The sequence below is a fragment of the Chiloscyllium punctatum genome, chromosome 23 (assembly GCF_047496795.1).
Source record: "Chiloscyllium punctatum isolate Juve2018m chromosome 23, sChiPun1.3, whole genome shotgun sequence".
NCBI classification, from domain to species: domain Eukaryota; kingdom Metazoa; phylum Chordata; class Chondrichthyes; order Orectolobiformes; family Hemiscylliidae; genus Chiloscyllium; species Chiloscyllium punctatum.
Genome location: NC_092761.1, coordinates 76,299,341 through 76,321,787, shown reverse-complemented (window position 1 = coordinate 76,321,787; position 22,447 = coordinate 76,299,341).

The following is a 22,447-nucleotide window of genomic DNA, read 5'->3' as shown; positions in this document are numbered from 1 at the left end:
GCCAGACAAGATATGCCTTAGGTTACTACAGGAAGTGAGGGAAGAGATTGCTGTGCCTTCGGTCATGACCTTTGCGTCCTTACTATCCACTGGAATACTGGAATGTGGGAAATGTTATTCCTTTGTTCAAGAAAAGGAGTAGGGATAATCCTGGGAATTACAGACCAGTCAGTCTTACATCAAAGTATTGGAGAGGATTCTGAGAGACAGGATTTATGATTACTTGGACAACCATAGTTTTATTGGAGATAGTTAGCATGACTTTGTGAGGGGCATGCCTCACAAAACTAGTTGAATTCTTTGAGGATGTGACAAATCACATTGTTGAAGGTAGAGCAGTGGATGTGGTGTACGTGGATTTTAGCAAGGTGTTTGATAATGTTCCCCATGGTAGGCTCATTCAGAAATTTAAGAGGCATGGGATATAGGGAAATCTGGATTTCTGGATACAGAATTGACTGGTCCATAGAAGACAGAGGGTGGTAGTAGACGGCAACTTGGTGACCAGTGGTATTCCGCAGGGATCGGTTCTGGCACTTCTGCTCTTTGTGATTTTTATAAATGACTTGGATAAGGAAGTGGAAGGGCGGGTTAGTAAGTTTGCCAATGGCATGAAGGTTGGTGGAGTTGTGGATAGTGTGGTGGGCTGTTTTAGGTTGCAACAGGACATTGGCAGAATGCAGAACTGGGCTGATAAGTGGCAGATAGAGTTCAACCTAGAAAAGTGTAAAAGGATTCACTTTGGTTGGTCAAATTTGAATGCAGAATACAGAGTTTAAGGCAGTGTGGCGGAACAGAGGAATCTTGGGGTCCATGTCCATAGATCCTTCAAAGTTGCCACCCAAATTGTTCCGGTTATTAAAAAGGCAAATGATGTGTTGACTTTCATTGGTAGGGGGATTGAAGTTAAGAGCCGCGAGGTTATGATGCAACTCCAAAGAGCACTGGTTAGACCACACTCTGAATATTGTGATCAGTTCTGGTCGCCTCTTTATAGGAAAGATGTGGAAGCTTTAGAGAGAGTGCAGAGGTGACTTACTGGGATGCTGCCTGGACTGGAGGGCATGTCTTATCTTCATAGGGAGCTAGGGCTTTTCTCATTGGAGTGAAGAAGGATGAGAGGTGACTTGATAGAGGTGTACAAGATGATGAGAGGCATAGATAGAGTGGATAGTCAGAGACTATTTTCCCATGACGGAAATGTCATGACAGAAGGGAACTATCAGGTGGTAGCGTGCCACTATCCAAAGTGTAAGGAGAGTGATAATGTCAGTAGTAGTAATAGCACCAGTAATAGTAATGAAGAAGGTGGATTAGAAAAATCATACCAGTGTGAAAGATGCCCGTTAAAATTTAAATCACCCAGAGGGTTGGGGCAACACGAAAGACATGCACACCCCATCTTGAGGAATGAGAAAAGAAAAGGGAAGACAGAGAGTAAGGATAAGATAGGTAATAGAGAGGGAAATAAGAGGGGAGTATTGTCTAAGGAAGAGGTGAAAAAGTTGCAACAACTAGAATTAGAGTTTAGCGGCTGTAAAAATATTAATAAAATTATCGCAGAGAGAATCGGTTCTAAAACCGCTAAACAAATTTCTGATAAAAGGAGATTATTAAATAAGAAGAGTAAAATTAGCGATAATGATAAGGGTATAGTTTCAGAAGTGATCCTTAATGTTAATGACAATAATGAAATGGAGGATAGCGACCTGGTGTTAGATAGGGTATTGGAGGAAGAAAGATTGAATGAACAGAGGGACCAGGAGAATGCTAATATTACAGAGTATCTAGGTTCTAATGGTAGGTCGATAACAGAATTGATAAAAATAATTGAAGACAACCTGGGTAAGAATAAAGTTGTTCGTAAGGAACACGAGAATATCATGGGTATGATAATGGATAAATTAGGAAAGAAAAAGGATGATGGTACAAGTAAGAAGGTAACTTATACTAAAAGGGTAAGTTTTAAGCAAAGGGATAGAGGACAAAGAAAGAATAAGAAGGAAAACAAAGCTAAGAAAAGGTATAGTAAAAAGAAGGGAAAATTTAAAGAAATGCAAGTTCTATATAAAACTAAGAGACAGTATTTAGCAAGAACTCTAATGGGGGCTCCAGTTAAGAGTGAATGTACCCTGAGTAAGGTAGAGTTAGAGGATTATTTTAAAAAGAGATTAACAAACTTGAATGAAAACAATAATTTAAGAGGTTTTGCTAAATATAAAAGTCAAGGTGAGGGATCCTTGGGTGGCATTCTGACTGGTCCTGTGATGGTGGAAGACGTGGATCTAGCTGTAAAGGCGATGGACGTGAAAACCGCTGCAGGGCCGGCTAGGGTAACGCTTAGGGAAATAGTTAAGATATTTAATAAGGATAATTAATTATTTCCTAGACTATTTACCATTTGGATAAAAACTGGCAAAATTCCAGACCAGTTAAAAATAAGTAGAACGGTTCTGATTCCTAAAGTGAGCAAAGAAGAAGAGTTAAAGGATATAAATAATTGGAGGCCGATTACTATAGGGCCAATCATGCTCAGAAGCTTTACAAAAATCGTAGCGAATAGACTAAGTAAAGCGATAAATCTGAATAAAAGGCAGAAAGGTTTTATGACCGGCGTAACAGGATGTGAGGAGAACATAAAAATCCTGGAAAATATTATGAAAGGTGCTAAAAAGAACAAGAGAAATTTAGCAGTAGTTTTTGTAGATTTAGCAAAAGCTTTTGATTTTGTCAGCCATAAACTAATTATAACAGCATTGAAAAGACTCTAGCTTTATTAAATTGATTACAAACTTATATGAAAACAACTTTACTCAGGTGGAAGGTTTTAAATGTAAAACCGGAAACATTGAAATTTTAAGAGGAGTAAAGCAAGGTGATGCTTTGTCACCGATCCTTTTTAATATTGTAATGGACCCGCTAATTAGTACCATCGAGGAGAAGCAGAAGGGAATATTTTTAGGATTAGATGGGAACAGCTTTCACTGCGCAACATTAGCGTTTGCAGATGACATAGCTTTAATTAGTCAATCTTATGAGGGTATGGTGATTGGAGGAAAGTTTAGGGTGGGTGTCAGAGATAGATTCTTACCACAGAGACTGGTGGATACGTGGAATGCACTGCTAGCAGTGGTAGTAGAGTCAGATACATTAGGGACATTTAAGTAACTCTTGGATAGGCACATGAAAGTACAATGAAGGATATGTAGGTTAGTCTGACCTTAGAGTAGGATAAAAGGTTGGCACAACATCAAGGGCCGAACAGCCTGTACTGTGCTGTACTATGCTGTGTTCTATGTTTTATGTTCTAGGTTCAACTCTCATACAAATCTTTATCAAAGTAATCAAAGTAATTCATCTTGAGTATTTGACTTGAGATTTCTAATTGTATGACATATGGGTGTTGAAGTCATTTTGAGCAACTAAACTCAGTTCAGACAATAGCTGTGATCATCAAGCTATTAATATCTTCACTCTAACTGACAGCTAAAAATGGCTGTTATATGGTTGTTAATATTCATGCTTTTTGATTTTTGTGTAATAAAGTTACTTTGCATTAAATGCTGAATATTATGGTTTAGCCATTTTAGTAAATACTGAGGATTTTACATTATTTCAAAATAAAACATTTTACTGGCCTCTAAAAGTCATAACACGTATCTGATTGATATGTTGTGTTATGCTTAGCACGGTAGTAAGCTTGTCTCTAAAATCAGAGCCAGTGCTTTTTAGAACCCAAACCAGACTTTTGAGCATGCAATTCAAGCTGAAGGAGTGCTGCACTGTCACTGCTACCATATAAGAAACATACCACTTCAACAATCATCACTCCAACGTAGCACATTGATTTCCCCACCCCAACTTTCTCCTCACATGCACACCAAAAGGAATGTGGCCCATTATTTTATTGCTTTTTCCAGACAATATAATAGTGGCTACACTTTGTTAGCCGTGAAATATTTCAAGATGTTCCAAAGATTTGAAAAGTGCGAGAAAAATGTAAGCTTCTTTTTCTCCACAAGCTAGTTAATTTAATCAATTTGGTCATCTCAAGTTCTGATCTGCTGAAATTAACCATGTGCACAAAAATATAGACAGACTGCACTATGGAAGACATTCAACAGCTTATTTTTCTTGATATGTCAGAGACAGAATGACAGAAAGCAGTGGAGATGAAGAAAAGAAATAATGCAGATGTTCCAATGAAAACATTTATTTTGTTAAATGCTTTAACTATGTTTATATATTTCCTTATCTCATAGTTAATGGGTTTAAACAAAACTGTATTTTGTATTTATATAAAAATAACACTCTAAAATAAAAGACAAAAGGCAGAATCGTATAAATAACTGAACACAGTGAGCTATATTGAAATCTGTGGTAGAAACGGGTGAGCTGATCATTTTGATGTTAAGACCATCTTGTCACAACTTTCCCTCCTTTGATCAAAGGACTTCATAAGATTCTCACTAGGGAGTGGTTAGTTCCCAACTGATGATCTTTCATCCTTGTTAAATGGGTTGCAATCTTATCACAAATGCCATACAAGCTAGTCATTGGTTCAGAGTCGAGAGTGTGGTGCTAGAAAAGCAGAGCAGGTCAGGCAGCATCCGAGGAGCAGGGGAATCAATGTTTCGGGCATAAGCCATTCATCAGGATTGAGGCTTGTGGACCGGGGGCTGAGAGATAACTGGGAGTGGGGTGGGGGGGGGGAGGGGGGTGAGGTAGCTGAGAAAGCGATAGGTAGATGAAGGTGAGGGAAAAGGTGATAGGTCGGAGAGGAAGGTGGAGCGAATAGATGGGAACGGCGATGGACAAGTCAGGAGGTTTTTACCAAGTTGGTGGCTTGGGACTGGGATAATATCAAATAGGAGAAAGTGAGGACTGTAGATGCTGGAGATCAGAGTCGAGAGGGTGGTGCTGGAAATCACTTTCTTCTAGTTGATTCTGCAGTCCTCACCTTCTCCTAGTTGATATTATCCCAGTCCCAAGCCAACAACTCAGCACCACCCCCCTGACCTGTCCATCACCTTTCCCATCTATCCGCTCCACCCTCCTCTCCAACCTATCACCTTCTCCCTCACCTTCATCCACCTATCACTTTCTCAGCTACCTTCCCCTCCAACCCAACCCCCTCCCATTTATCTCTCAGCCCCCTGGTGCACAAACCTCTTTCCTGATGAAAGGCTCTTGCCTGAAACATCAATTCGCCCACTTCTCGGATTCTGCTTGTCTTGCTGTGTTTCTCCAGCACCACACTCTCGACTCTGATCTACAGCATCTGCAGTCCACACTTTCTCCTAGTCATTGGTCCAGCTTACGACATACTGCAAATAATTTTCACGTTTGCCATGGCCAAACTTCAGAGCAAGGCACAACCCATGTGCACCTTTCCATGTCAGGTATTGGTACCTGACTTTCAGGGAGCCATCTCCACCATCCTGGCATCTATGTAATACTCTGGCATTGCTTTCTGTTATTCCAAATGTGTGAAGCTAGACACACTGGTAACCAACAGCATGTGGTTGTATTGAGTACACAGGGCCACACAGGGATATAGACCCAGTCCACCCAGGTATGGATTGGGCTACCCAAGAGGTCTGCTCCCTTCGCTATCTGAATGCATGTTAACCTGGTGCCCACTGGCATGCCTGAAACATGCAAGCATTACCCTGTTGTGCTTTGCAAGCAGGGGTGTATGTCTTAAAAGCTTCAGAGAGTGTGCTGCAGTGAATTCCATGAGGGCACATGTCAGTCAGGGGAGGTCCACATGGTCAATCCAGGGCAGCATCCCATCCCAGATTTGGGAATTAACCACTGACAAGTATCCAGTCACGGTGCTTCGCACAGCGCGTCTGTGCCTTGGTGTTTCAGGGACCGATCGGTCTCTTGTCTCTGTAGGGTTCAGACCAGAAGAAAGTGGTCACACAGAGTCTGCTGTAGTCAGGGATATGTGTGATAACCAGTCGGATGTTGGCAGAGGCTAGCTAATTAAGTGATCCAAAAGGTTAGCCTCTGTTACCCTATTCACCATCATTCACAGATGTTGTGGAAGCAAGTAGAGAAAGTGGGAGCTTGGGGTGGGGTAGGAACATTTACCCAATGTGATTGATGATCTGAGGAATTGTGAAGCCTGTGGGGTTGACAGAAAAGGCACCTGTGGGGCAGGGGTGTGGGATAGAGGGTGATGTTGGCAGTCTCAGAGACATGTTGGTGCCGAAGCTGAAAACCTGTGCCCGTGCAACACTCTCAGTTGTTTCCATCTTGAAACATGTTGGTACAGTGTCCAGGCAGACTACCATGTACATACATGCAATGGGAGGGATAAATAAACTCAGGTACAAGAGAAGGGTGGCTGCATCTACCACCACTCACTGGGGAAGAACATTGGCATTGCATGCATGGGATGTTCATGGCACAGGTATTCAGGGTGTCTACTCTCTAGCCATTGTGCAGCATTGATCCTCATTGCGTGTTACTCCTTCATGACACTGTCACTACTGAGAAATAGCCTAAGATAGAAACTCACATATAAACAGCCAGCTGCGTAGTAGACACTGCTTCCTGGTCTTCCAAACCCTGGAGAGGCCACTGATCCACTACCAATCTCTGACCAGGCTTATATTGTGTGGCGTCCTCTGTCTGTCCTCCAGGGTGAGGATGGTCCTCCTGTATACCAGCCCATCAAGCAGGGCCTCAAGATTCCTGTCAAAGCATCTATGTGCCAACATGCCCATCTCTGTCAAGTCACAGGCAGAGCAGATGCCAGCGCTCTGATGGGTGCACTGCCAGCTCTTGAAACTTGCACAATTGCAAAGGAAGATGGTCTTCTGGTGAACATGCAATGATGGTATGATCTTCAAGGACTGTGCGTGATAAGATAGGAAGGGAAGATGATATGATATTCGCCTTGAGGTTGCAATGGAAGTTTGGTAAGTTATAGCAAGAAACCCCACCAGGTCTCATGGGAATTTCACTCCATGAAACTTGTTATGAACAAATATAGGAGTCTGCTCCATATCTATTTTAAATTATTGTTTTCATATTACATGATTAAAAAGGATTTATATAATATACTTGCAGTCCGTTTCCTCAGAATATTTTCAACTTTTCTGATTGATTCTTCTGGACATTCGATGCCTCTCTGCTTCCAAAAAAAGACTTGCAGGAGGTGTATCATGGCTGCTGGAATTCTGGCCAGGGCTTATCACTCGGGGAATCTTATTTACTTGTGATGAAATGAGCGTTTCCAGTAGAAACTCAAAATATTTTACAGGCTCCAGAGATTGATCATTGAGCAGTGGTACAGATCAAATATCTTCAGGCACCTCAACTCAACTGACTAAACCCTACCTCATCATCAGCCATGGTGAATTAACTAAGTAAAAAGATGGGGCAAGTGTCACACCCACCTCCTTTGTTTCATGTTTGCTTTTTGTTTAATTAGAAGACGGCTTAGTTTTGCTTTTGTCCAGAAAATTTTTACAAGTCATTTTTATTTTAGAAATTCTCTTCACTTGAAACTTCAGAGTTCATACCCTCTTTGCCTCTTGAATGTAGAATGGGAATTAGACTGAGTTGTTAACCTCTCGAGCTTGATCCTTCATTCAATTAAATTACAGCTAATTGATACCAAAAACTGACATTTGCTGGCTTGACTCATCTACTTTTTCTTTTGGTTACATGATATTGCCTCAAATCTTACTCTGATCTGGCAGATACATCCAAATCTAAGGTCAACCTCATTCACTTCAGTGTCTTTTTATGAGAGGATTGTTCTCTCTCTTCACTGCTGTTTCCAATCATGACCATTTTTTGGAAGATAGATATGATTTGTTGTTTGTTATGTCTGGACGGACGTCGAGTTTGCTTTTAACATTGGAAAATTGTGCCTTTGTGCAGCACCTATGGAGAACATGACTAAAATTCTGCCAAACAATTTTTACAAAAGAACTATATGTGGGCTTGAGGAAATAGAAGACATTTCACAAATTTATCATTAGCAAAATGTGCATCTGAATTCAATCATGAACTTAATAACCACGAGTAGTTTCCAAATGTATTATTAGCAAAGAAAAACTGGGTTAATATTTCATTCCATTTGGTTCAGATATTGACCACCAAATGACCGTCTTCTAAAAATGGTGATCACCAACAGAGAGTTGAATCTGAGAGCTCCCAGGCTTCTTTGGTTCTATTTCACACTAAATAGTACATTGGAAAACTGTCAGAACCATTTTTTTCTATCATGTTCTTTGATTATATTGACTAAAGTTGAAAGGTGTGAAAGTATTTGTTCACCCAACAGCCTCATTTATCAAATTGACACTCAAGTCAAGAAAAACTTGCATTTGTGTTGATAAATGACAATAGCAAGTACTCCAAAAAGCTAACGGGTGGATTTATTTTTCTAAATTTTAAAGAACCTGGATACAATTCATATTGCAAAAGATGATGGGAAATAAATAAAAGCACAGGGAAACTGGGGAGATGCAAACTGCCTCAGGCTCCTTATTGTGTTCAGATTCATTTGAAGGGATAACTGTAATTTTGAATCATTACTGTTGAATAATTTGATTGAACCTTTCTGAACTCATCGTACTCTCTCATTGTACAGTAGCTTCAAGCACTTATGTTTGCCATAAAAATATAAGTTTAAAAGAATCTGATCAGCTGTGAAGGCCATGTCATTGAGTGTATTCAAGCCAGAGACATTTGGTAAGGCGATCAAGGGTTATGAGGAGAAAACAAGAGAATGGGTTTGAGAAATACATCAACCATGATTGAATGGCAGTGCAGACCTGATGGGCCAAATAGCCTAATTCGGCTCCTGTATTTTATGGTCCAATACGCTGATACCATCAATGAATCATGCTGTATATTTTCACTGAATATTTAAAGTCCTTCTCAAAGATTATTATACTACTGAAGAGACTTTTCCTTTTGTAGACAATTTAAATTTGCAATCCTACTTTTGCAAGCTATCACCTTGGCTCTGAGCATCTCAGTGTGACCATGAATCTATTTGATTGATTAACATTTGTGGATTTGATTAGTATCTTTCAGATTATAGTAAGCTATTCTCTCATCAACACTTTTTTTTTCTTTTTTTTTGCTATTTTTCTTTCAATTGCCACCACCAGGAAGATATGAAAAACATATACTGGATTAGTGGTGCTGGAAGAGCACAGCAGTTCAGGCAGCATCCAACGAGCAGCGTCCAACAAGCAGCCTGAACTGCTGTGCTCTTCCAGCACCACTAATCCAGTATTTGATTTTCAGCATCTGCAGTCATTGTTTTTACCAGATATGAAAAATACCCGAGTGGCCAGTGACAAGCACTGCCCTTCAAACCAACGGGCAATGCTGTGTCATCAAAACAGTGAAGGGGAGGGGAGGGACTAAATCAAAATAGAGTTGGACGGGGAAATAATGCACTCCACTCCTTGCGGCGCCCACCTCTCCTCATCAATACTTCGAATTGTTGATTGGCTGTTAACGAGCAGTTGGGGTGGGGTCATGAGAGGAAGGAACTTGCAACTTGAGCCTGTTTACCTGCTGATTAAATTAGTGTAAATTTATCATTATGCATACTCATTCGGTGCTGTCCAATGTCACTTTGAATTGGGGCTTCATTTAATTGTCTATTTTGCCCAACTGATTTCAGCTGGCATTTATTTCAACATGTTCATTAAAGAATAATCTAGATCAGGAGTCTTGCAGTGCAATGGTAGTATCTCTACCCATGACTAAAAGATCTCACTTCAAGTTCCATCTACTCCAGAGGTGTTAAATAACATCTCTGACAGGTTGATTTAGAATTTTTTAAAAAATTGGACAATGTTCCAGTATCCTAGTCACCATATTGCACAGAGAAGCCATGAAGTTGGTGCATCTGGTGGGAATGAGTGCTAATGATATTTTAAAAGTATTATCAACTATTCTCAATAATGGGCTGTTCAGATAATTTGGACTATACCAGTGTGCTGCTTACTGGGCATTTTTGTTGCTGAAAGTAGGAGAGATTATTTGTGGAAGTAATTTAGAGGTCAGCAGGGGTTATTACCTCCTGGCATCACCTCCTGGCAGGCTTTAGCTTGGTTCAAATAGGTTTGGTGTTTGTGCTACCACAATGATAGATAGATGAACAGGACGTGTCATGGAATTGCAGCTGCAGAAGAAAAGAGACAGAAATAATGCAACTTGCAGGAAGCCTGATCCAAACATGAATGAGTGGCCACAGGGCATCCTATCTTCATCGAGAAGTATTGTGTGAGCTGTCTCAGAATGTTATAGTACCAAATGTCACTGATATTGTCATACTAGGCACTATGGTCCTGAAATATTTGATCCAAGGATTGTTCTAGAAATGCAACAGCTTATGTCAGCAGTTTTACTCAGCTGTATAGACTTACATTTGCTGGGTATCAGATATACATGGGGGCAATAACTTCATATCCTTCCCCATGGCTGAAGATAAAAGGAATAAACCAAATTGTTTACATATAGCACACTTCAAAAATTTTGAAAGACACAGTAAAATATGATTTCTTTAATCCCAAAAGCACCCAAAGGACAAAGAAAATTTACAGCCCAGGAACAGGCCCTTCAGCCCTCCAAGCCTGAGCTGATCCAAATCCACTGTCTAAACCTGTCACCCAATTCCTAAGCATCTGTATCCCTCTGCTCCCCACCAACTCATGCATCTGTCCAAACGGATCTTAAATGAATCTACTGTGTCTGCCTCTACTATGGCTGGCAACGCATTCCAGACACCCACCAACCTCTGTATGAAGTACTTTCCATGTGTTTCCCCGTTAAACTTCTGCCATCTCACCTTGAAAGCGTGACCTCTCATTATTGAATCCTTCACTATTAGGAAAAAGCTTATCTCTATCTACCCTGTCTATACCTTTCATGATTTTGTAGACCTCAATCAGGACCCCCTCAATCTCCTTTTTTTCATATGAAAATAACCCTAACCTACTCAATCTCTCTTCATAGCTAGCACCTTCCATACCAGGCAACATCTTCGTAAACCTTCTCTGCACCCTCTCCAAAGCATCTGCATCCTTTTGACCAGAATGGTATACACTTTTCAAAATCCAGCCGAACCAAAATCTTGTACAATTTTAACATGACTTGCCAGCTCTTATACTCAATACCCTGTCCAATGAAGGCAAACATATCATATGCCTTCTTGACCACTCTGTCCATCTTTGCAGCAACCTTCAGGGAACAAGGGACCTGAACTCCCAGACCTCTCTGCTCATCAACGTTTCCCAAGACTCTTCTGTTTACTGTATAATTTGCTCTAGAATTAGACTTCCCAAAATGCATCACCTCACATTTGTCTGAATTGATCTCCATCTGCCACTTCTCCACCCAACTCTCCAGTCTATCTATATTCTCCTGTATTCTTTGACAGTCCTTATGCTTTCTGCTATTCCACCGATCTTCGTGTCATCTGCAAACTTACTGATCATACCAACAGTGCCCTCTTCCAGATCATTTATGTATATCACAAACAGCAATGGCCCCAGCACTGATTCCTGTACAACACCACTGGTTACCGTTCTCCATTTCGAGAAACTCCCTTCAACTACTACTCTCTGTCTCCTGTTGCATAACCAGTTCTTTATCCACCTAGCTAGAACACTCTGCACACCATGTGACTTCACTTTCTCCATTATTTTACTATAGGGAACCTTATCAAATACCTTACTAAAGTGCATGTATATGACATCTACAGCCTTTCATTCGTCTATCAACTTGGTCACTTGCTCAAAGAATTCTATTAATTTAGTAAAACATGATCTCCCCTGCACAAAACCATATTGCCTACCAGGGATAAGCCCATTATTTTCCAAATATAAATAGATTCTATCCCTCAGTACCTTCTCCAGCAACTTTCCCACCACTGACGTCAGGCTCATTGGTCTGTAGTTACCCGGAATACCCCTATTACCTTTCTTGTACAGGGGCACAACATGAGCAACCCTCCAGTCCTCTGGCACCTCACCAGTGTTTAAGGATGCTACAAAGATATCTGTAAGGGCCCCAGCTATTTTCTCTCTCACCTCCCTCAGTAACCTCAGATAGATCCTATCTGGTCCTGGGGATTTGTCCACCTTAATAACCTCTAGCCTACCCAAGACATCTTCCTACTTATGCCAATGTGATCCAGAGTAATCAAACTTCTATCTCTAATCTCAACATTCATCATGTCCCTCTCCTCAGTGAACACTGACGAAAAGTAAACATTCTGAATTCTCATATCAGAGAGAATTCCATTCTCTTTCACATTTACAAGCATTTACCTATGACTTCAAATCTGCCTTGAGAACTTAATGGCCTCCTTCTTGAGTCTTCCTAAACTGAGTGTAGTTTTTTTTTCAGCTTCATATAGCTCCTTCAGAGTTTTATCCAAACACATCTGGTTTGGTGTTTTTGAATTAACCTCCTTATACTTAAGTAGCCTTAACAGTAACAAGAACAGAAATTGCTAGGAAAACTCAGCAGGTCTGGCAGCATCTGTAAAGAGAAAGCAGAGTTAATGTTCCAGGTCCAATGACGTTTCTTCAGAACTATCTCAATAGATTAGATTACTTACAGTGTGGAAACAGGCCCTTCGGCCCAACAAGTCCACACTGCCCCGCCGAAGCGTAACCCACCCATACCCCTACATCTACATCTACATCCACCCCTTACCTAACACTACGGGCAATTTAGCATGGCCAATTCACTTGACCTGCACATCTTTGGAGTGTGGGAGGAAACCGGAGCACCCGGAGGAAACCCACGCAGACACGGGGAAAACGTGCAAACTCCACACAGTCAGTCGCCTAAGGGGGGAGATGAACCCGGGTCTCTGGCGCTGTGAAGCAGCAGTGCTAACCACTGTGCCACCGTGCCACCCGTGGGCGGCACGGTGGCACAGTGGTTAGCACTGCTGCCTCACAGCGCCAGAGACCCGGGTTCAATTCCCGCCTCAGGCGACTGACTGTGTGGAGTTTGCACGTTCTCCCCGTGTCTGCGTGGGTTTCCTCCGGGTGCTCCGGTTTCCTCCCACACTCCAAAGATGTGCAGGTCAGGTGGATTGGCCATGCTAAATTGCCCGTAGTGTTAGGTAAGGGGTAAATGTAGGGGTATGGGTGAGTTGCGCTTCGGCGGGGCGGTGTGGACTTGTTGGGCCAAAGGGCCTGTTTCCACACTGTAAGTAATCTAATCTAATCTAATCTAATCAATAGTTCGAAATTAACTCCCTTTCAAATTTGACTCCCACACTCAGCTGAGACCATTACTTCTGCAAACTTGTCAGATTGAAACCTGAAAATGTTTCAACAAGTTTATGGGTGTTTTCAAATCATGATGATCATGTTTCCTTGCATCATGATAGGCATTACCTACTGTCCATACATTGCTCCCACTATTCAGGAAGAAGAAGCTGGATTTAAGTACTCCCAAATCGGGACGATATTCACTCATTGAAGCTACTAAGGTGCAGCACGTCATGTACGTATCTAACAATCTTCTTGTAAGTAGTCACAAAGCCTTTGTTCAGTGTCAGTCCTCAACCCTCAACACTGTTTCATCAGAAACATCAAGTTGGAGGTTTGCTGATCAGAGATAAAGAATTACCTTCTCTTTGCCAAGCTAATGACACCTCATAGCAACCTGAGAAGATATGTAGTGATGAGGTGCCAGAAGTATTTGTGGAATCCCAGAGAGCCCCGAAAGCAATTCTAACACTGTCTAGATAAGTCTGGTGTCCAATAGTGTAGCCACAGGGAGTCACAGGAACACCTTGATAGCTGCATTGTTGTGCAACTTCAGGTGGGGTTGAGTCAATTTCAATGAATGCTGTCGAGCATGAGAAGAATAAAAGGGCACTGTGCTAATGAGGAGGATTGTGTACTACCAGCTGCAACGGAGTTTTGATAGTGACTCACTTTACTGAAAACCTCATATCTGCCTGCAGCAATAACCAGCATATGGAATCATCAAAGCTTACAACACAGAAAGACCCCTGCAATCCAGTGTCTGTGGTGGCTCTGCAAACCCTGTGAGTGCCTGATCCTCATAGCCATATCCAACTTCCTTTTAAAATTATTTATGGAATTGGCTTCCATCACCTTTTCAGAAAAAAAACATTCCAGATTCTGACAACTGAGTAAAAAAAAGCTTCTTGTCTCTCTTTTAGATCTTTGGACAACATTTGGGATTTCTGACCTTTGGTTACTGACCACTCATCAAAGAAGATTATTTTTCTGTTCACTTTTCTAAACCTCAAAATATCACTTCATGTTGGAAACCACAGTGAGTCATTTTTGTTTGAAAGAGAACAGTCCTAGTTAATGAAATCTCATTCACAGCGCAACTGTCTAATTCCGGTAAAATGCTGGTAAATCATGTCTAACTCTCTACATCATTCCTGAGCTGTCATTCCCCAAATTGTTTACAATACTCTAGAGATTTATGAAGCTTAAATACAATTTTTTTAAACTTTTGTATTATTTTCTCTACTGCCATATCAACACATGTAGCCATCTTCAAGAGTTTGTGCATATGGAAACCAAGATACATTTCTCGACATTTCTCAAAGCCATGTCACTTATAGTCTACTTTCTTTCCTTGTTGTTGCTTCCAAATTTCCCACATTGAATTCACATTTCACCATTGTGTCTAAATAATACTGAAATATCCTCATCACAACCTTATACATGGACAAGTTTCATATTATCTATAAACATCATAATACTCTTCCTACATTTGAAATTGGTTGGTTAGAAAAATTAAGAACAGGAAACCCAAAACCTATTCTATCAGTTTCAGTATTTCTACCATCACTACAACTTCAAACAGCCCAAATATGGCAATCAGATAAATTATATCAAATATTTTATAAATGAAATATGCAGCGTAAGTATAGTTAACAGTTAACCGTTAACTTGTCATGAGTAAATTTTCCCTGTTGTAATTCATTATAGTCTGTCTTCAATGCTTTGACTCTTCCCCTGCCTCATATACTTATTGCAGCTTTTTCATAAATTGACACGTTAAACGAGAGTCCTTTCTTTGGTTTGCTAGGTTGTCCTACAAGATTCAAGACAGGATGTTAGGAAGTGAAGATTTCTGAACATATTGTGTGAGTGTATAAATATTTTCTGGTGTTAAGAAGAACACATGTAGCTATCTTCAAACAAGGGACATTGAATTTGAGATTATTAACAGTTTGGGTATCGTTGCCAAAGAAGGAATGTTAGAGGAATTTGCAATAATTGAATAAGAGAAAAGTGAAATGGAGCAGGTTAGCTTTTGTATTGATGCAATTGCAATACATTGCCCAAGCAACATTTCATTGCTTTTCAAGAGGAAGCTCTACAATGAGAATGTAGTCCAAGTGCAGGATACCTGAACTGTTGTTGGCTCATCTACACCCTTTCAATCAGCAACATGTCTAAACACCAGAACAATTATTTACTCTGAGAAAAAAAGAATAAACTGGGTTGTGTTTTGTATTGACATCAGCAAGCAAACATCAGTCTCTGTCCACTTTCTCTACTGTATATTCATTTTGGACACAAATGTCTGCCACTCTGAGGATAACTTCTGGTTTTGCATTGCTATACAAATGAAATAATCCTTTTTTGCACCAAGTGTGCAAGTTCATTTTGAAAATACTGGTGCAGAATATTTTTCTTTCTGCACATCTATCTGACATTAAATGATAGGTGGATGATTAGCAAAATATTCAAACAAATCTAAATGCGCAGCAAAATCTGTAAACCTAACAAATATTCCAATGCTCTTTTGGAGCAGGGTGAAATTGCTCAAGGATTCACAACACTGAAGAGATAATAATGTTCAGTCTTACAACAGGTTCCACATTGACCATTGCTAAATACATCAGACACGTTAGTTGACTGAACAAAACATCAAGTCTTTTAGCACTGTGGAAACCTTTAGTTAATTATAACACGGATACTGGCTCAGATTTGAGAATTATTTTATAACTGTGAATTCCATAGTTCCCATTAATTTGCTCAGTAGAGAATATATCCACAGGGAGTTCAACAATGAATTATCTTGGTCAATATCTATCCCTCTCTCTTCTACTTCTGTTTGAATCTGTCATTACACACTGTCATTCTTAATCAATTTAAATGTGGTTTCCATACATTCCATTTCTTGTGCCTTATTTTTCCTGTCTGCTTATGAACACCTGTTTTTACTTCCCTAATGCCGATGTTAATTCTGTCCTCTCCTCAAAGCTGTGCCCTTGTTTACAGTTCAAGTTCACTGCTTGAGCTTCAATCCCAAACATTTCGACATGTATAGAAAGTAGACAAATCTGGTTTGATTCCTTTTTGCAAACTGATCAAGATTTGAATAAAACATAATCAAAAAAGCAGTCGTATTCCACTAAATTATTTTTACCAAGTATATAAATGTGCATGCTAAAGTTCTCTCATGGTGAATGGTAATGTCTCTACTTCTGGACCAGACGGTCTGTTTTCAGATGCATACTGTCCCAGGCATGTTGCAATGTGCTGGTGTTGGATTAGGGTGGACAAAGTTAAAAATGCAGATACATTCTATTTTGATCAAAAAGCACACAATCTGTTGGCAGTCAGTCAATATGACATTTTATAAATTCCTACTTTAGAAATAAAATCAGTCTGACTCTAGGTTGGGAATACAGACAGACTCTAACCTCATACCTTTAATGCATTGTCTGAGCTGAGATGTCACTTTTTTGAGATACTGATAAAACCTTTCGTTATCTCAGGGTGGTGACTTGAAGGAAATTCTGGGATTTACATATTAATCAGTTAAAACCTGTGTCCCATTCTAAGTGACTAAAGATTTACCAGCCATCCAGGTTTGTCTATTACATCATAACAGATGTATGACACTTTATCTTTAATTATAAATTCTGGGTTTTATGTATTCTGCCCCATTAGCTACCTGATGAACAAGCAGTGTTCTGAAAGCTTTACTTTCAAATAAACCTGTTGGGCTATAACCTGGTGCTGTGTGATTTTTAACTCTGATTAGATTGGTTAACCATATCTGTAACTGTATGCTGGGTTTGTGTTGTTTTATTTCATATTGTAGCTAATTGTCTGAAAACCTTGCAGAGGTAGGAAAAAAATTACTGAATAATCTATAAAATTATCCAAATTATACCTCTGAACACGTTATAAATTTTAGTTCGAGATAGCGTAAAACTTTAATTTAAGGTGATAAATCACTGGTAAGATCTCCAAGCAAGTGACTTAAGAATGAACTCACACTCCACCCTTGGTGTTACTATGAAGTGGCGAGACCTCATTTGATACTTCACTTTAGCATGAGTATTAATTCAAACAAATGCCATGACCTAACGTGACACTAAAATGGAGTGAACCGAGACTGTTTGCTGAAGAGTATTTCACTCCACTTTCTTTCAAAGTTGGCTTAGCCGTTATATTTGATTTACAATCCAATAAATGTTGTTCCTGCGATGGGTTTGAGCTTTGTGCCAAAACTAATCTCATGGTGTGTGAATGTTCTGTAGCTGAACATTTCTTATATTGCCATAGTTAACAACAATAAAATGATTGTTTTCCAAATATTTCTCACATACCTTGCCTCCAGCAGAAAAAGTGGACATTTCAACACTGTTTTGCTTGAAGTACTTTGGAAAGTTCTGCAAGATGTTACCCACTCCTTGTTTCCTTTAAGTCTCACAAGTGCCTTTGTTATCTTACACATGTAACTATTGTTCATTGTGGAACCTTGTGTTGAATGGTGTGTTGATATTGAACGGTGTGTTAATTATGATCACAGCTAACTCCTTATCCCACATTCACACAGGCACATTTCTACAGGGTAAAAAAACATAATAGGAACAGCTAATTGCTTGTTGTGGTCCAGAAGGGAAACCTTGTAGCCAGTTTTAACACATCTGGTATCATCTGGCTGATACCATGTCAAACATTCCTCTTGAAGGGCTTATGCCCAAAACATGACTTCTCTTCTTAGATGTTGCCTGACTTGTTGTGCTTTTTCAGCACCACACTTTTCAACTCTGAATCTCCAGACTATGCAGTCATCACTTTCTTCCTGGCTGCAGGGTAGCACTGACTTGCTTTGATTTTGATTTTAATGCAACTCAGTTGTATTACTTACTCCATTGGAAAACTTCCTGAGCCATGGAAAACTTAACATACCTAATTGTATAGTCCTCAAGAGAGAAATAGATATAGTTGTAGTGTCATGGAGTCATACAGCATAGAAACAGACCCTTCGGTTCACCCAGTCCATGCCAACCATAATGCCAAACTAAACTAGTCCCACCTGCCTGTGCTTGGCCCATATTCCTCCAAATATTTCTTATTCATGAACTTATCTAAATGTCACTTAAACATTGCAACTATACCCTAATCCATCACTTCCTCTGAAAGTTCATTCCACACATGAACCATTCTGTGTGTAAAGAAATTGCCCCTCATGTCCTTTTTAAATGTTTTCCTCCACATTAAAAGTATGCCCCCTACCATTGAAATCACCCTCTGTAGGAAAAGACACCTTCCATTCACCTTCTCCATATCTCTCATGATTCCATAAACGTCTATAAGATCCCCCTCAACCTCCTACACTCCAGTGAAAAAATTCCCAGCCTCTCCTTATAACTAAAACACTTAATTCCTGGCAACATCTTGGTAAACCTCTTCTGAACACTCTCCAGCTTAATAATATCCTTCCTATAACAGGGCAACCGGAACTGAACACCATACACCAGAAGAGGCAACTGAAATTAGGAAAGCTATTAACAACTCATTTCACCAGCGTTGAAGGGAAAATGTGCTTCTCTTCACTCCATTTAGACGAGGCAGTGTTTTGTTGTGTATTATGGTATGTCCATGAAAAAATAGTGAGGATAAATCATTTCTGGTGAAAGTTGAATATTTTAGATTAGATTACTTACAGTGTGGAAACCCGTCAGCCCAACAAGTCCACACCGACCCGCCGAAGCACAACTCACCCAGACTCATTCCCCTACACCTAACACTACGAGCAATTTAGCATGGGCAATTCACCTAACCTGCACATTTTTGGACTGTGGGAGGAAACCGGAGCACCCAGAGGAAACCCACACAGACACAGGGAGAATGTGCAAACTCCACACAGTTGCCCGAGGTGGGAATTGAACCCACGTCTCTGGCGCTGTGAGGCAGCAGTGCTAACCACTGAACTACCATGCCACCCACAAAATTTTGAAAGAGTAACTTAGTTTTTTTCTCAACAGTTGCTGCCAGACCTCGCTGAGTGTTAACAATATTTTGTTTTTTTTTAAATTTGGGAAATACTTGCTAAAAAAAAGAGGAATGTAGCAGAAAGCACTTGCCCAACTCAGTGTTGAGAAATCATCATTTGCCACAAAGGCTCTCGTAATCCCAATTTTGATCCTACTGGTGTTACAAGTTTCTCTCGGATTTGCTTTTACAGTCAGTCCTCACTTCCTCTCTTGGCAATCTACCATTTCATTTACTACTTGCTTCGTAAAAACTGCTGCAATGTTAATCTTTTCCTCAATCTGATGGTGTCAGTCTTCCTAAGTATGCATTTTCCAAATGAATAATCCTAAATCTTTAAAGTAGTGAATAATGAATGAAACCTACATTCATCTTTTCAGAAAGACCCAATGACACCCCACTTTAGCAACTGTTTCTTCAAAGTTCCAGAGTTTTCACCTACAGTACTCTTGTGTAAGGAAAATGGGACCCTGGAGCAATCTTGTGGTTACATCATACAGCTGTACCTCAATGGGCATAGATAGCACAAAGTGGGTGTGTTTAGCTCAGCAGAGGGAAGTAAAATCAGAGAAGCATGTGTTGTAAATTTGCTAGTATCAGGTAGTAGAGTTCAGAGAATAGTCTTTCACTAATGTAACAGTAAAATTATAACTGCTATATCTCTGAATACTACGTATTATAGTATTCGTCTTCATATTGTAATAAACAGTGTTAAAAAGAACTCAAAGCCTCAAGACAGTTCATCACCTTGACCTTCTCCTTGACCAATCTGTTTTAAACACAAAGTCTTGGATGTGGGCAGAAAAACACGCAAGAAGAGAACTACTGTACCTGCAAAAATATTCCACACATCAATCAATCTTTATAAAGCAAATAATTTGCTGATTTATGTATCATTGGTTTGAATATTGTACACTGGCTCAGTGGTTAGTACTGCTGCCTCATCAGTGCCAGGGACCTGGGTTCAATTCCACTTTCAGGTGACAATATGGAGTTTGCACATCCACTCTGTGTTTGCATGGTTTTCCTCCAGGTGCTCTGGCTTCTTCCCACAGTGCAACCATGTGTAGGCTAGGTGGATTAGCCATGGGAAATGCACGGTTACAAGGATTGGGTGGGATGCTCTTTGGATGATTGGTGTGGACTCAATGGGCCAAATGGCCTGCTTCCACAGTGTAGGGACTCTAAACTAATGTTGTACCATTTTGATTCATTTATGTATTTTATAGTCCATGATAAAATCACTTCATTTCTAGGGTGAAAAGCCCATTTCTTTGATACCCTTGAAATTCAGATTACTAATACCAATGATCAGCCATCTGCCTCATCTCTGCTCCTCCATTAGCCTATATATCTCTCTTGTGGCTTGATGACCAGGGTGTGGTTTAACCAAATGTGTTTCAAAGCTAAGAGAATATAACTTCAAAATTAGATCAGATGAGCCTGAATTAGCAGTTGGTAGACCTTTCCATACTGTACTGCTTACTTGAAAGTTACTCATTTGGAAGTTGATTACCAATCTAAGATTAATCAAATATAACTAGAGTATTTTCACTCACTTTGCGTAACAAAGGCTAGAAATGACACGGGTGCCAGTAATGAACAATTTAACATTGTAATGAACCTCTGTCTCATCTGTGGTGTAGCTAAGAAAAGCTTATTGTGTAAGTGGATCTCTTCAATGCTTTTAGACATCGCAAAGTCTATTGTACTTTCCTAGGCTTGTTCTTTTTTATTGAGTAATCCCTTGTATATAAAAACAAAGTCTTCCAAAATGCTGTGTGTCAAACTCTAGAGTTTTTGAATCTGGAGTAGAAAGGTCTGGCTTTCGCCCTGGTTTTTTGATACCATACTATTAAAATCACAGATTGTTCCCAAGGTAGTCCTTATGTATAGTTGCATCTTCCAAATCTCTTGGATTACTCATGTAGTTTGCTAGCCTGTAGGGTGCAGTTAGAACAATGTTTCCTCAGTGGTATTTTATAGCAGAATTTGTGAAATGCACATTGTATGCATCAGTGTATAACAGTTGTGGCTGTCAACGGCCTGACAGTGGCTGCTGTTTTTCTCATTTAATTATGTCAGGTGTTGGGAGAAAATCATTAATTTTAAAACTTGGTTTGTGTTTCTAATTAAACTTTTGCTCGAGAGAGCAACCACTTTAACTTTAACTATCCCATGGGGTTCTGTTTCCTGATCATTTGTTCAGTTAAAAGTACAACAATCCTTTTTTCTCTATCTAAATGGATTGTGTTTCAAAACTGATACTCTGTGACTTGAGTTAGAGGTATAGTACCTTCACAGCGACTATATCACCCCAGCAAGTATGTGCAGGCTAAATAGAGTTTGGGTTGTTGAGTCAGATAACTATAAACTGCTGGAGTTTGACCTTGGGCAAAAATAAATCATTGGTTTATGCAAGCATTGTTCATGTAACATGGTCTAGTGAAGCCCTGTAACACATTCAAATATTCTACTCTAAATAAAAAAACAGCAATTTCCAGCAGTTTTTCCAGAAATTTCTGTTTTTGTTTGAAACGTTCTCCAGTCGATTCCAAACCATATTTTGCCAGTTTAGTTACTTCTTCCCTTCAAAGGAACACAAGGCATTGAGCTTCAGAAAGTTCAGCTATAAATAGGAAGCTAGCAAATAAGAACTACCCTGATTGAAATGGATTTAAAAGTTCAGGAGATTATTTGAAGATGAGTAGGAAGAGGCACATGTTGAACAAGATCGTTGACATTGATCACTGAGAGGACTGTTTATCTGCCCTCATATGTTGCATGAACAGCAATGTCAACAATGGGCTCTCAGAACATCTTTCCTGTGTACATTAAAGATTATAAGAATGATGTTCAAGGGCAATTGGTAACTTTCATTTCAGTTTCCTTGTCTGCAGGAAGTCAGTTCTAAGTTTGTTGAATTTCAGGTAGTTAACAAATGGCTGTGAGAATTTGTGGAACATACATTGGCTGATTCATAAACCCTATGTTCATCTAATTTATTAACTAATCATTGGGAATATTGTCATCATTTCTGTCCCAGTGTCGAGATATGGAGAAGTGGATCTGCCTCTCAATGGAGATCTATCAGAGTGTAATATTATAAAACAAAGAGCTGTGGATGCTGGAAATCTAAAACA